Source organism: Diorhabda sublineata, chromosome 6 (assembly GCF_026230105.1).
Source record: "Diorhabda sublineata isolate icDioSubl1.1 chromosome 6, icDioSubl1.1, whole genome shotgun sequence".
Taxonomy (NCBI): Eukaryota; Metazoa; Arthropoda; class Insecta; order Coleoptera; family Chrysomelidae; genus Diorhabda; species Diorhabda sublineata.
Window position 1 is genome coordinate 11,528,772 of NC_079479.1, and position 14,962 is coordinate 11,543,733.

A 14,962-nucleotide genomic window follows, 5' to 3' on the forward strand; every position below is an offset into this window, starting at 1 on the left:
GTTCTTGATTTTTTATCTCTTCTGATTCAAAACTATTTTTTTTGATATTTTCAAAGAGATGGATAAAATTTGACGTTTCGACTTTTCTTAAAGCGTAAAATAGAGCTATAAATAAATTATTTAGGTTTTTTTATCATTCATAGCTTTTTCGTTCTTGTGAATGTGAACCATTTCTAAAAATTCTCTTTTTTCGTTTATTAGATTCCGTTTTTTTAACTTCATGGTTTTTTAATGAAGCCCTATTTTTTTATTGTATCGATGACCATTTAATCTATTTTCGAAATACTGAGATGACTGCCCTATGTTGACAGCGTCCCAATTAGTACAGGGCACTTGATGTATAGTAAATAATTTAATATTTGAGATGTAAGGAGTAAGGAAAAATCAATTTTTTCTTAATAGAGCAAAGTTGTAGTTTAATTTTATTCTTATTTTGATATTGTCAATATCATATTTTGATGAAGACTTAAAGAAAAGTCGAAACGTCAAATTTTATGAATCTCTTAGAAATTATTGAAAATAATATAATTTTGAAACAGAAAAGACTAAAAATCAAGAACATTCAAAAACATAAAAATATACATTTATATCTATTTCATTTAATTAAATCTAGAGGGCATTAGTAAATCGACAAAATTTTGCGGATGTGAGAGGAGGTCATAATCAAATTCAAATTATATTTCCAATATTCTTTGAACCAACTACAATGGAGTGTGTTTTCGAAAGTCTTGCAAGAGAAATTAGTACCACGATTACGCTAATTTGTGTTTGAACCCTGTACATGTCAATGTACAAGAAAACCCACAGAATGGTTATCTATATCCTAGTTTACATCCTCCGGATTTATTTTTCTAGATATATTTGAAATGCGAAGTTCATAATGCCAACCAACAAATGTTGAAGACATAAAATCACAAGTGAAAAAAGAGTAGATTAGTTTCGCCGAAAATAATTGGTAATGTTCAAAATGAATGAACGATCGCGTTCGGAATATATTAAAATAGTCAATGATTGAATTGAATCATTTGATCACTTGCTCTTCATATTCATATTAATTTTTATTTAGATATGTACAACGTGTCCAGATAAAAATGCAAACGTTCTTAGAAACTTTTTGTTATAACTTGAGGTACAAATTGTAACTAAAATCCTCGTCAGAGTAGAAGCCTTTTGAAAATTATAAGAAAAAAAATAGTAGAATAAAACCCATTGAAACAGGAGGAGAATATGATATATCATATAAATAAAATTTAGAAAATTTACGGGCGATCTGAGGTCGGGAAGTGGAAGGTGGTGAATTTTTAGAAGTAAAAAATGGTTTACCTCCATTTTCGGAAAAGTTGCAAGCTGAAAAGCAAAGTTGTAGGTAATAAAGAGATGTACAACTTATGTGTTCACACTTTTTTGCATAGCTCAAAATTTGAATTGAAGTTTCTGGTTTTCGATTCTTATCTTTCACTAAAAACATTTTTATTCACGAAATTTGGTGAAAACCTAAGTTTCCATATCTCAAACATACTGTAATGTATTCGATTTGAAATATTTATGTTTTCACCTCAATTTCGAAAAAGCCCCTTAATTTTCAATCGAAAATTATCCTGTCAAGATAGTCGGTGAGTTTTTGGTTGTTTAAATCTCTACTTTTTGGTGATGTAAAAAATATAACCATCGGTGTGGTAAATTTTCTTAGAAAAGGCAAAAAACGAAAAAAACTTGATTCAAATTATGTATAATTTGTAGATGCTTATAAAATCTTTAACTGAATTTTTGATTGAAAATAAGAGAGCTCTTGAAAATCAGGTTAAAAAAATAAATATCTTGAATCAAATGAATCACAGTGTATACGGGATACAATAAGCTTCCACCAAATTTCGTGAAAATAAATATTTTTTGCGAAAGATAAAAATAAAAAACTAGGAACTCTGGAATTTTTCGCATTTTTTATTACCTACAAATTTGTTATCTTTTCTCCACATAACTTGTAGTTTTGCCGGATATCGAGATAAGCCGATTTTCACCGTCAGAAACTCACCCCACTTCCCGACCTCAAATCACACGTAAATGATTTTTAATTTCTTTCTCATTATATTCTCCTCTTTTTCCATTGTATTTTGTACTACGATTATTTTTTGTTTCAAAAATTATCGACCCTGATCTAAAGTGCGTAACTACTATCTCAAATTATTTATTGAAGGGATTGTTCACTGGAATCTATCAAATCAATGTTACCAATTGATATAGGTTATTCAGAACCCCTGAAATTCTTGTTTAAAACTTTATGACATATGGATTGAGGTAAAGGGAGGTAATTCAATTTTTCTCCCAACAAACTTGATGATCTCGTTGAAAAATCATTTATTTTTCCATGAAACAAATCTTACGTATAATATTTCCAATTTTTGACCGTGATTGCATATTTTCTCAGGTCAATAATGCAAATTAATATTTCCTTCAAATCTAATAATGACCACAATAACCTAACTTTCGTTCAAAGTCTTCGTGATGAAAGGCTTGATGTGAAACCATATGATATGGGTGCAATCTAACAATTTTATTAACAAGCACATTGTGTGAATAGTATTTTTAGTTACGTCAAAACTTACTATAATCATTTTTGTACTTCAAATTGGTTCCACCTCACTATTATATTCCAATACTACATCCAGTCATATTTTCTTTGCTCTCTCTTATTCTCTCATCTCCCTAATGATCCTTCTCGAATGATAGTTAGAGCATCCTTTGAGTATGCTCTAACTATCTCATTATTTGAGCTCGTAAGAAAATTGTTTATGGTTATTTATGAGGATTATTCAGTCCGTGCTTAGTTCTTTTTCTTCAAAGATCATCATTTGTGTTTATTTGCTCAAAGATTTTCATCAGTAAATTTGTTTCCTACATAACCAATTTCGTCTCTCTCGCCATTATTAAATGCCATGTTTCACTTGGGCATATTAATATCAGTCTTATTTCTATAGATAATTCCTTTGTTAATCCCTCCATTGTTTTCAATTATCACTGTTGCTTCCAAGTATTTGCATTCAAAAACGTTTTCTATCTCATATTTTAAGGCCTCTCCAACTCAAATTTATATACTTTGTTTTCTTTTATTGAATTCTCAGTTCAGAATTCTTTACATCCTCCTCTTATTGAGAGAATATTCTTTCCATTTCCTTCTTGTTTTGTTATCAAAGCTAAATCTTGTCTGCATATGCAATTATATGCTGCCCATGGTAATGAATCGGCGCTATCCTGCTATCTCATACAATTTATTCCAACAATAGATTATAACCGATATTGGACCTATTGTTTGAGTTGTCTAGTATCATCTAAATTAGCTTCACAATTCTTTGAACATCCCATGCAATATAAATTTTATTTCTATGTATTAAGTCATAAGGTTGATAAAATCTATACTTGTAAACATGAGATTTAGGCCTAGAAGTCACGTATAGAGTTTACCCGTTATCGTATATAATATAGGGGTGAATATCTGATCCGTTGAAACTCATGCTTTCTTGAAATCTTCTCGTTATTTACCTACTATGTTTTTTTGATGTTCGTTCAATCTGTTCCTCTGTTCACCACAATTAAAAGTAATATTTCTCGATAACTTTCACATCTAATAGTTTTCCGTATATCTTTCCCGCCAGATTTGACAATTTCTGCTGTAAATCAAATCCCTACTGCACATATGGTTTTTCAAATTTTCACAGATCAACATTTTTTTCTTTCTTCCCTATATCTTCTTCCTGATTTCTTCTTGTCCACTTCACACTCCTTCGGAGTATTAAACCCGACAGTTTTTTCTTATGGAACTACTAATAGCCTTTCCTCTCTATTTCTGATACAGGGTGTTTCTATATTTGACCGACAATGCTCTATCACAGAGAGATCTCAATAAATGATTCATTTTGATACAGGAATACGAACCCCTCACGGGGCCTAGTTGCTGAGATATAGTGTGTTCGAAATTTTGAGTTAAAATCAAAAATCCCCTGTATGGGTCCTTTTTGTCATACAAATGTGGAAAACTGTTGACACTATCTATCAGTGTTTCATCGTCTAAAAGACATTGCTGACGTTCAGACATTGCTTTTTCCTATTTTTTAAAAATAAAACACTACGGTGGAAATCGCGTCACCGGTTGAATTTTTCCAAAGTTTATTCATGTCAAAATATTACTTCATCAAGGAGCATATTGGAAAAAAAAATAAAGGCGTTCTCAATTTATGGCAAATTTTTAATTTTGATTCAAAATTTTTAGCACTCTATATCTTAGCAACTAGACCCTCGTGATTTCTTGGCCTTTTGGTAGAAATTTCTTAATTCTTTGGTTTTAAAATGTTCTTCAATGATTAATTCTGTATGCATATTTTCTCTTTCTGTCTGAGAATTTTACATACATTGGGATATTTTCTATACATCATAATCGTTTGTAAAAAATCATTTGAAAATATTAATCGACGGGTCAAACATTTTTCAAAATAATATCAGTATGACAAAACTAGACTATTTCTATGAAAAAGAGAATTTACAAAATAATTGTGCCTTCAATTATCTCCAAACGGAATAAACATTCAACTTTACCTATTAACAGAATTTTGTATTGGTTACTACAAATATAAAAGTCAACGGTTCATTTGTTACCTGTAAGTATAAAAATTCTTGGTATTACTAAAACTGACCATATAGTATTAGTCACTCTTAACAACAGGTAAGCAGATAAAAGGGATTTATTGCACCGCTTCCTATAACCTACGAAGAGGCCACTTGTACGTGACCTGTCTGTCTCTATTTACCCCAGTACGCTTTCACTTTTAGCTCGTGCTGAAAGTTATACACTTTGCAAAAATATATGAATATGTTGGTTTCTCAATAAATTGAATATTTTTTCACATCTGATGTGGAATAATTGTCCACTCGATATTATTTTCAATTGAGTAAGAGGAGAACACAAGTTTAACAATTTGATATTGAAAATAAGTTTTAAAAAAAATTTGACGATATCTTCGAAGATTATTGAAAAAATGTGAAAGGAATAGCAAAATTTATATTTAATATTGTAAGGTATGATGCAGATGTTTCAAATCATCATTTAAAATGAAATTTTGGTATCATTATGACCAAAACGTAACATAACAACGACCAAACTGAATTTTTCAGGGACTAACTGATAGTAGAAAAAATTAATAGTGTCCTCAGGGGAGATAAAAACTTCGACAATGGATGTATCAAAAATCGAATCTAAAAGAGTGATAATACATTTATGTCAAACCACTTGATCTCATCATCAAGAATAGAGATGCGGAATCAAGATCTGAAATAATGATTGAAATAATATTTTTTGTCCTAATCAAGGTAATTATATACTTTCGTGGTCACCTCGTTTTTTGGCTCTAGAAAATCGAAAAATCATCTGATTTCGATGAATTTTTTTAAATCTTTGTTTTCACGGCCGATTTACGAAAAAAATTATGGGAATAAAAAAATGGGTTTCAGGGCTTTATGAACATTCAGTTCATGAAAATGCACTCTCTCACGTATAATTGCATATAACTCTTTTCCAAATAATCAAATAAAGTTGTTATATATTTCTTCATAATCTAAACAAAAAACGAACAGATAAAAAAACATTTATAGCAAAATGTTTATTAATCATGTTTTTACAATTAAAAACAACAACAATTTCTACAAGTTATATGAACAAAAACATTCTTAAAATCACTTATTATAATCAAATGTACAATATTAAAAGATAAGTTTGAAAAATTGAAAATTTTCACCATTAAAAAAATGGTATCTTACTAAGGTTGACTGTTGTGGATGAATAATGAATAAACACACATTTTCCAATTTTTTTTCTCCAAAATTTTCGTTTTTTGTGTAGATTAACGCAAAAATATATGAACTGCGTTTCATGCTTTGTAAAAAATTTATGAACGATTATATTTAAAGTTATAAAACCATATAAAATCTTCAAGTGAGATATTTCCCATTTTTTTTCATAAATCCGCTGTGAAAACTAAGATTTTAAAAACGAATTCATTGAAATCGGATGATTTTTCGATTTTCTAGAGCCAAAAAACGAGGGGACCGCGAAAGTATAAAATTACCCCAATAAATACTTGTGTTTCGATTTTAATAGTAATTCATTATAGTTATGTACAATGTGAGGCAAATTATATGACTGGAAGCGATAATATTTAGCCATCACATTTTGGTGAATGTATCCTTGCATATACCCGTTTATACAGTGTTCTCAAAAAGTTACGTAATATGCCATTATTTAGATTTCCCATGATTTTACAAAAAAAAGTTGAATGAAAGCTTATGAAATAATTCGATTCTGTCTATTGGACGTGTACTCGATAAAATGTTTTAACATAATGTTTTAGTGTTTGAGTAGAGCGTTGAAGAGGGAGTTTGAACTGAAAAAAAAGCTTAGAAATCGTAGTGTTTTAGCTACAAAACCGCATTAAAAAACGATCGAAATAATCTTCAAAACTAACAAAATCTGGAGAATAACAAAATATTGTCCCGCATTTTATAATAATTTGAAGGAATATTTATTGGAAAGAGCCTTCGACTCTATAAACGACATTTATTCTTGGTTATAAAGAAAGTTAGAAGATGAAAATTCCTGTTTTTTTTTGGTTGAATATTCAGAAGCTTGATAAAAATGTGTTGAAATGACAGTACTCATTGTCAAAAATTATCATTTGTACGAAATTTTTTGCGGGGAATTTGAATTGACGCTCCGCGAACACGATAGAAATGGAAATTCCGATTATCGTTGTAAGTGTCTATTTAAAAATTTTCCGATTGAATTAGATACAAGTCTATGAAAGCAGAAAGAAAATTCTTCAATATTCACAAGAACCATGCAAGAAATATGAAATGATAGTACAAGTTTGGAATTTGTCTTGATTACATCAATAATACCTTTTTTGGCAATTATGACAGTTGAAACTATGAATGCAAAATCTAAACTAGAAGATTTTTTATACATGTTGACGATGGTGACCTTAATAAACGTTTTTGGAACTACCCGAGTCCTATAACATAGATTTTGAAATGTTGAAAATCCTTATAATTAAAAAACACCTAACAAAGTGTATTATGATAAAGCAGAATTGATGAGCGGCCAACACGCAGGCGTCCAAGCAATAATTAAAAAAAATTAATTATGTCCAAAGCCACTTCCACAAATTCGCAACTATTTGTTTTTTTTTCGAGTGTCTTTTATTTATTCAAGTACTAATTGCAGGGCATTGAATAGCGCATTACCTTTTCCAAAATATTTAATAAATCAGATTGCTGTATATTTTTCTTTTTTAAACACTCGAATATATTTGGAATAACTTGTATATCTAAATATTCAAATTTCTTTAATTTCTTATTTCTTAGACTTTTTGAAAATCAACGAAAATCAATCAATCTAAATGTTCTCGATTTCAGGTCTTTTCTGTTTTAAAATTAGTTTTTTTTTAATATTTTAAAAGAAAAATAAATTTTGACATTTCGACCTTTCTTTAAGTCTATCGAAATATCTAATCTTTATTATTCAATTCATACCTGTCTTTATTCTCACCACACTGTGCAATTTCATTGTCTCATTTGCCCATGGTCTAAAGAATGCCATATTTCTATCTATTTGAAGAAATTAATGAATTAAGTTAATCTCACCAAGCCACGCCATTGCTTATCTCAGACTTTCTGGTAGGAATATTGTGTACATTCTCCTTCCGACAGCTTCGGCCAATAGAAATGCATTTATGTTTACGATTCAATGTTTTCATTGGTAAACAATGGAGATGATCAGTCCACGTGGACTGACGGTTTGTTAGATGTACACAGAATTTTATACGAATGGTAAACATTATTTTTCATTTCTGAATTGGGTATGAGTGCTATGCGTATTTAGGAAATATTGCAAATCTGCAATTGATATTGGAAGAACTATATCTTTAGGGGGCTTTAGAAGAAGCGAAGAAGTTTTTTTCAGAGGGCTACGAGGCTATGCATTGTTCGTATGTTGTTGCATATAAAAGAACTTTCTAGAGGGTATATACAAGAAGTAATTTGCAGATCGGCAAGAAATAAGATATATAGATGATTGTAAAACATGAAAAGTACTGTTTACGAGGGGGCTTATGCAGTTAGTTAGTAGTAAAGGATTCTAAATTCTGAAATTTTGATATTGAATATTATAAAAAAGGAATGTGATGATTTTGGTATACAATGTCCTAATGTTATTTTCAGTTATGAAGCACGTGCAGACCAATAATAATAATTTTGCTCAAAATGCCATACAATTACATGTGCAATATCTCCAACGATTACCTCATAATTATTCAGTATCGGGCTTCACAAAAATCACAAAAAATAATATAAAGGGTAATTACATTATTTATAAAAAGAAATCACTGTTATTAGTGAATATTTCAGTTGATCCTTGGTTAGAAGAGAATAGATTCCAATTGAATATCTCAGCAGCAACGACCTTTTTTGATAAATGATGATGTTACATGTGAAGAAAAACCAGAGAATTTATCGATTCGATGTTTTTATTGGTAAATAGTGGAGATGACGAGTCCACGTGTACTGACGGTTTGTTAGATGTTTACCGAATTTTATACGGGTAGTAAACATTATTTTTCATTTCTCAATGTGGTATGAGTGCCGTGCGTATTTATGAAATATTGATGTTTTTCATCGCTAAATAGAATGAGAACTAGGTAACTGAGTTACCTAGTTCCTACAGACCACTCTGTCTGTTAAATTCTTTGAGCAAGTTACTAGAAGCGTTCGTACGGGAAAGACTACAAGATGAGCTTAAAGACAGAGGAGGGTTGCACATGTGTCAGTATGGCTTTCAAAAAGGGAAATCCACGATCCAGGCTGTAGAAGCTGCACTGAATACTGTAACGGAGTTCAAAAGTAGATTCTGCACCCTTGTCACAATTGACGTTAAGAATGCTTTCAACACTGCATGCCACAGCCTGATTATCAAAGAGCTACAAAAAAGGAAAATATCGACATATCTAATAAACCTTGTCTCTAACTATTTAAGAAACAGAAAGCTGCAATTAGAAAAGAACAGAGAGGTGGATATTACGTCAGGTGTTCCCCAGGGTTCCGTCCTAGGCCCACTGCTGTGGAATGTACTATATGACGGCGTGCTGAGCTTAGAACTAACTCGTAATGCTGTAACAATAGGATTTGCTGACGATCTGGCGCTGATAGTCGGAGCAGAAAGCCAACAGACATTGGTTACTAGCACCAACATATGCCTGGAAAAAATAAATACCTGGATGAGAGACAACAAGCTTGCTCTTGCCCCCCACAAAACTGAGGCAATCCTACTAAAGGGTAAACAAAAGAGGGAGCAAATAAGCTTCAGCGTAGACGGAGTCAATATAAAGCCAGCAAAGAACCTGAGATACCTAGGTATAACCATTGAAGAAAGTAGAAATTTTGGCAAACATGTAGAAACAGTAACAAAGAAAGCAATAGAAAGGGTGTCCAAATTTGCTCGGATTATGCCAAACGTAGGAGGTCCTAGGCAAAGCAAAAGAGCAGTGTAGTGCTATGCAAAATATTGTCCTATATGGAGCCCCAATATGGCAAAAAGCGCTTATGAGAAAAAAGCACTATACTACGGTCAATAGAGCACAAAGAGACATGATGTAGCCTCCGCCTTCCGAACTGTGTCTGGGGTTGCACTCCAAGTAATTACGGCTACGGTGCCCATTGATCTCTTCGCCCAGGTAAGAACATCCAAGTACAAATCGCTACAGAATAGCAACGAAGCTAGAGAAAGTTCCCTCACAACATGGCAAACTAGATGGGAAGGTGAGACAGGAGAGGCCCAATGGACCAAAAGATTAATACCAGACATCAAGCCGTGGGTTAAGTGCGAGCACCGCCAAGTAGACTACTACCTGATACAGGTCCTAACAGGACATGGCGTCTTTCGATGTTATGCCAAACGGTTCAGAAAAGACACCACGGATAGATGTATATACTGTGCCGCCGTAGACACTGCCGAACATACCATCTTCGTATGCTACAAGTGGAGAGAGGTCAGAGACAGGACTTGCAGACAGCTGGAATGCGAGCTCACTCCAGACAACATTGTAGAGAAGATGCTTGACAGCTCAGAGAACTGGAAATCGGTGCAGAACATGGCTAAGAGTATTCTCAGCAACAAGGAAAAAGATGAAAGACAAAGACAGCAGAGAAAAAGGAACCCGAACTCCTAATCCCGAGAGGGGAAGAGAGACGTAGGGTAAAAGGAAACCACTGATAGCCCGTCACTCATGAAGTATGTTCCAGGAACGATGCCATAAGTGACACAAGGGGCCGTAGACGACTAGAAGGATACTCCAACCGTCCGAACCCCTCTGCAAAGCAGGACTCCGCAGAGGTGGTAAATGTTTCCCAGCAAATTGCTGAGGAAGTGTGACAAGTCGTTATAAAAAAAGTATAATGAGAACGTTTCCTAAAAATTCGATGATCTTTCCAAACTATCCATACAAAAAATATTTTATTTGAAATAGACAATATTAATAACAAAGTGATTACAAATTTTGTTAAGCGAAAAGAGTATAGGATGTACTTGATTCATTAAAAAAAATTATAACGTATCACAACGAACGTTCTATCCCAAAACAGACATTAGTTTAATGAACAATTTCTCAGCATAGTTGAGTCACTAAAAGTATGTATACAAGTTTTACATGACATTTTTGAATTTTGAAATTTCAAGCATTGCGAGTTTTCTGTAAAGAAATTAAATTAAAATAGTTATGTATAGTAGAGATATTGATAAAGATGTGGAGTAGTGTTTGGTGATTTATATTTTCTTCGTGTACTTACTAATCCAAAACTAAAATAAAAATTTGATAGATCTTTTATAAACATAAACTGTACAAAACAATAGAGGGTTTGATCTGTAGAAATTACAAATGCTTAACAAAGACGACAAACCTATAACTTTTTGCATCTACAAATTTTTTTAGTGCAAGTCGCCTCTGAGCGCAATTCTTTGGAATTGGACACTGCTGTTGAAAGAAATTTTTTAGTGGTGGTCTATGGTAGACTTTAACACATATCCATGTATCCACATCCAATATGGATCGACGTTTACTTTTATTTCCATCTTTTCTCTCCATTGAAACCAATTATTCTTATAACCATATTATTAATATTCCTATTTTAATTAAAGATTCAATCATAGTATATGGTGATACCTACAATCGGTAAAATAACTAAACGGAAAATTCAACTTTATTCTAAACACTATAATTACAAATATTTTTTCTCAACATATAAGATTATAAACAGGACGCGACAACGTGGTTTCTCTTACGCCGAGCTTCATCGATATAATTTACTAGAAGAGAAATTGAATGGTCGTAGAATAAACTACACAAAAATTATGGTGTTTTTATGTCTTCAGTTTCCAATAATCGAATATAAAAATCAACGAACAATAATACTTTTGAACCTGCGATTAAATATAGTCCACTGAAATAGTAATCAACAAACCTCTTTTAACCACCAGCATCTTATTTCGTCTTGTACTTTTCATTCCGTATTCTCGTTGCATTAGGCACAGTTTGAATTTAGGTGAACTCGCTTCATAGAGCTCCGCCATATTTTAAAACCATCCATTAATCACTCAAAATTCCAGTCTTTAAATCTTCAATTTATCCACGCGTCTTATGATACGCTTATTGAAAGATTAAAATTTGACACAATGAAGATCTTGCGATATAAATTTCTTAAAGTAAAGTTCTTAACTCCACTCCACTATAGAGCAAATCCATAGGCTAACCGATATCATAAAAAATCTTCTGCTTCTCTGTTTTCTTAGTCTAGACTCAGGAATTTGATAAAGTTTGTCATCGAGGGCTCAAATACCAACTGAACAAACTCTTACCTAACCAATATGCAAAACTGTCCTATATAAGGGAACGAGCCTTCAGAAGATAATAAAGCAAGAAGATGCTTTATTAAAAGAATTAAGGAAATCAACGCGTATGTACCACAAGATAGTGTTCTTGATCTGGTTCTTTACCTCTTATACACTAATGACATTGGAACACCACAGTAGGTGATTCTCATGATGAATAACCAGTCAACCTACAGACATCAATTAATAGAATTAATTATTGGGCCTAAAAATGGAGTGCGTTTTCTCTTTTATGAAACCTTCATAATAACACTTCTCCCGGTATATTTGGAAGAAAACGATTTCGAAATATTTTCTCAAGAAATTCGATCGTGATAATCCAATTATTGAATCTTTGCTTTTTCCTGGTAACAACACAATTAGTATCCAACCTAGATTCTCTGACCACCACGAATTACGAGGATATATTGAAAAACTCTTAACCTACTATAGAACCAAGCAAAATTTCAATGTCAAAATATTTTATCACATATTCTCCTCTTAACTGGATACATTTATTACAGCGAACCTGCAGCTTCTTTCGTTTCTTCTTGCTCTGCAAACCAGACCTACACAGCTTTTATTACCTCCTCGTTGGAAAAAAATTTACGACCTTCTGAACTTTTTTTCAGTCGAGGGAAGAGATGGTAGTCAGAAGGAGCCAAATCTGGTGAATAAGGGGGATGTTTTAGTAATTCAAACCCTAAATCACGAATTTTTTGCATGGCAACATGAGATTTGTGTGCAAGGGTGTAGTTCTGCAAAAACAAAATACTTTCGGATAGCTTTCCGCGTCTTTTCTCTTTAATTTTATCCCGTAGAGTGGTCAGTAATGTCGAATAGTGATCTCCAGTTATTGTTCTACCCTTATCGAAAAAATCGATCATAATTACTCCATGGCAATCCCAAATAACTGAAGCAAGAACTTTTCCAGCAGATTTTTGGACAGTGCGCCACTCCAGCGATTGTTGCTTTGGTTTCAATTCGGTTTAAGAAGTCTACATCGTTTTCAAATCGAGCACAGATCGAACGCGATGCTTCTACCCTTGTACGGGTCAACATTCAAACATTTGGGGATCCATTTTGCAGCAATTTTTCTCATATCCAAATTAACGGGAACTATATGATGAACGCGTTCGTATGAAATATTGACTGACTGACAGACACAGAAACTGGCCTTCCCGATCGGTCATCATCTTCAATGGAAAATTCACCTTTTTGAAGCAATTTTTCACGGTCGCATACGAAGGGCATTGATCACCAAGGGTATTAAGCATAAATCTGATTACCTTTTAACCCTTTTAAATACAGGTACTTGATGATAGCTCGATATTCCAATTTTTCGATTTTCACAATTTCGGTGGACATCTTTTTTCTTTTAATTTATTGCGTAACTCTGGTTTACTTTTTTGACGTCAAACTTTACACTGACACTTGTTATTATTATTGTTAGTTGCTATGGTAACGCAATATTTTGTATATGCATGGAATTAAAACAACTAAAACAACTGAAACAACTAAAACAACTAAAACAACTAAAACAACTAAAACAACTGAAACAACTAAAACAACTAAAACAACTAAAACAACTAAAACAACTAAAACAACTAAAATAACTAAAATAACTAGAACAACTGAAACAACTAAAACAACTAAAACAACTAAAACAACTAAAACAACAAAAACTAAAACAACTAAAACAACAAAAACTAAAACAACGAAAACAAAAAAATTTGGTAATGTGCTGATTTTAGATAGTCCTCATTACTCACATTTATTAATTGTTTGTGATAATCAATTACCTAGCGAAATCAATACGAAGAAACAACGAATAACTTATTACACAATCTACAATCACCCTAATGTTTGTGGACCCCTAACACCCTTGATGTGAGAGAATAAAATATCAGTCCTCGTAATTCAACGTTTGTTTTTTAAGAATTGTTCCAATCTATCAAATTATAGAAATGAAAACTTATATTTCTCATTGAAAATCAATTTGCACAAAGTGCGTGACGTCTCTTTAGCTCACTAATCGTTATTATTTGCTGTTTAATACGTTCAAATCTGAAAAAAGTTTCTGTGATGATATTTTAGTATAGCACTATATATATATATATATATATATATATATATATATATATATATATATATATATATATATATATATATATATATACGAAATAATGAATGTATTAAGCTACTCGCAACTAGAAGTAATTCATCGATTTTTATTATCAATACCCTTTCGTTTTTATAGCAATATTTATTAAAATGAAATGCCAATTGGAAAAAGTGTTAGTTAAATATATAAAATGCGATGGAAAACTTTGAGAGTTGTTGATGAAGATTCTCGAATCTCGAGAAAGAAGGGGTTGAAGTTTTGTTTTGCGAAATAAGAAAAACGTTGAAAAAAAGATAGATTGTGTATGAAGGGCGAAAAAGAAGGGCGGCCTCGTTAAAAAGAAAACCCGCTCCACGGCGTAGATGATTTCTTAGTGCATTTATGCAAAACAGAGAGAGAGAGAGAAGCGCCGTATACCGATCCTTTTTTCAAGTAATTAGTGGTCGCCAAGTTGGAGAGAGAGGGTAGAGGAGCGTGTGTGATTCTAAGTATACGCCGCCCCTTAATTTATGTCTAAGGGTAAAACAGTAAGAGTAAAGAAGCTGGAGGGGGTGAGTCTTACATGAGGGGAAGTTGGGCGCAAGCGTTCTACCCTCTTAGTAGGCTTTGTCTAATCGGATTCATTAACAGCGATCCAGGAATTATGCGTCCATTGCTAGTCGGCATATTTTTGAAAGCAGTCGGAACCGGTAACCCTCGTAGAAAACGTCCTTCTGATGACAGGTGCGCGATAAACACTCAACACTTATTTTCGAATGTGTCATGTGCATGTGTGGCGAATATGCGCCTTATATATCTCTCTCTAGTCTACTACTTACTGGTTTTAGTTTCCGTGTGTGCCTGCTTGCCAGTGTGTGTTTTCAACTCTCCTGTTAAAC

General features: G+C 32.6%; 1 protein-coding gene across 2 annotated transcripts in view; it reads left to right on the forward strand.

Moving 5' to 3' along the window:
* LOC130445064 (protein jim lovell-like) overlaps positions 1-14,962 on the forward strand; it is a 322,057-nt gene that overhangs the window by 250,693 nt on the left and 56,402 nt on the right. The gene's annotated exons all lie outside the window — the stretch shown is intronic.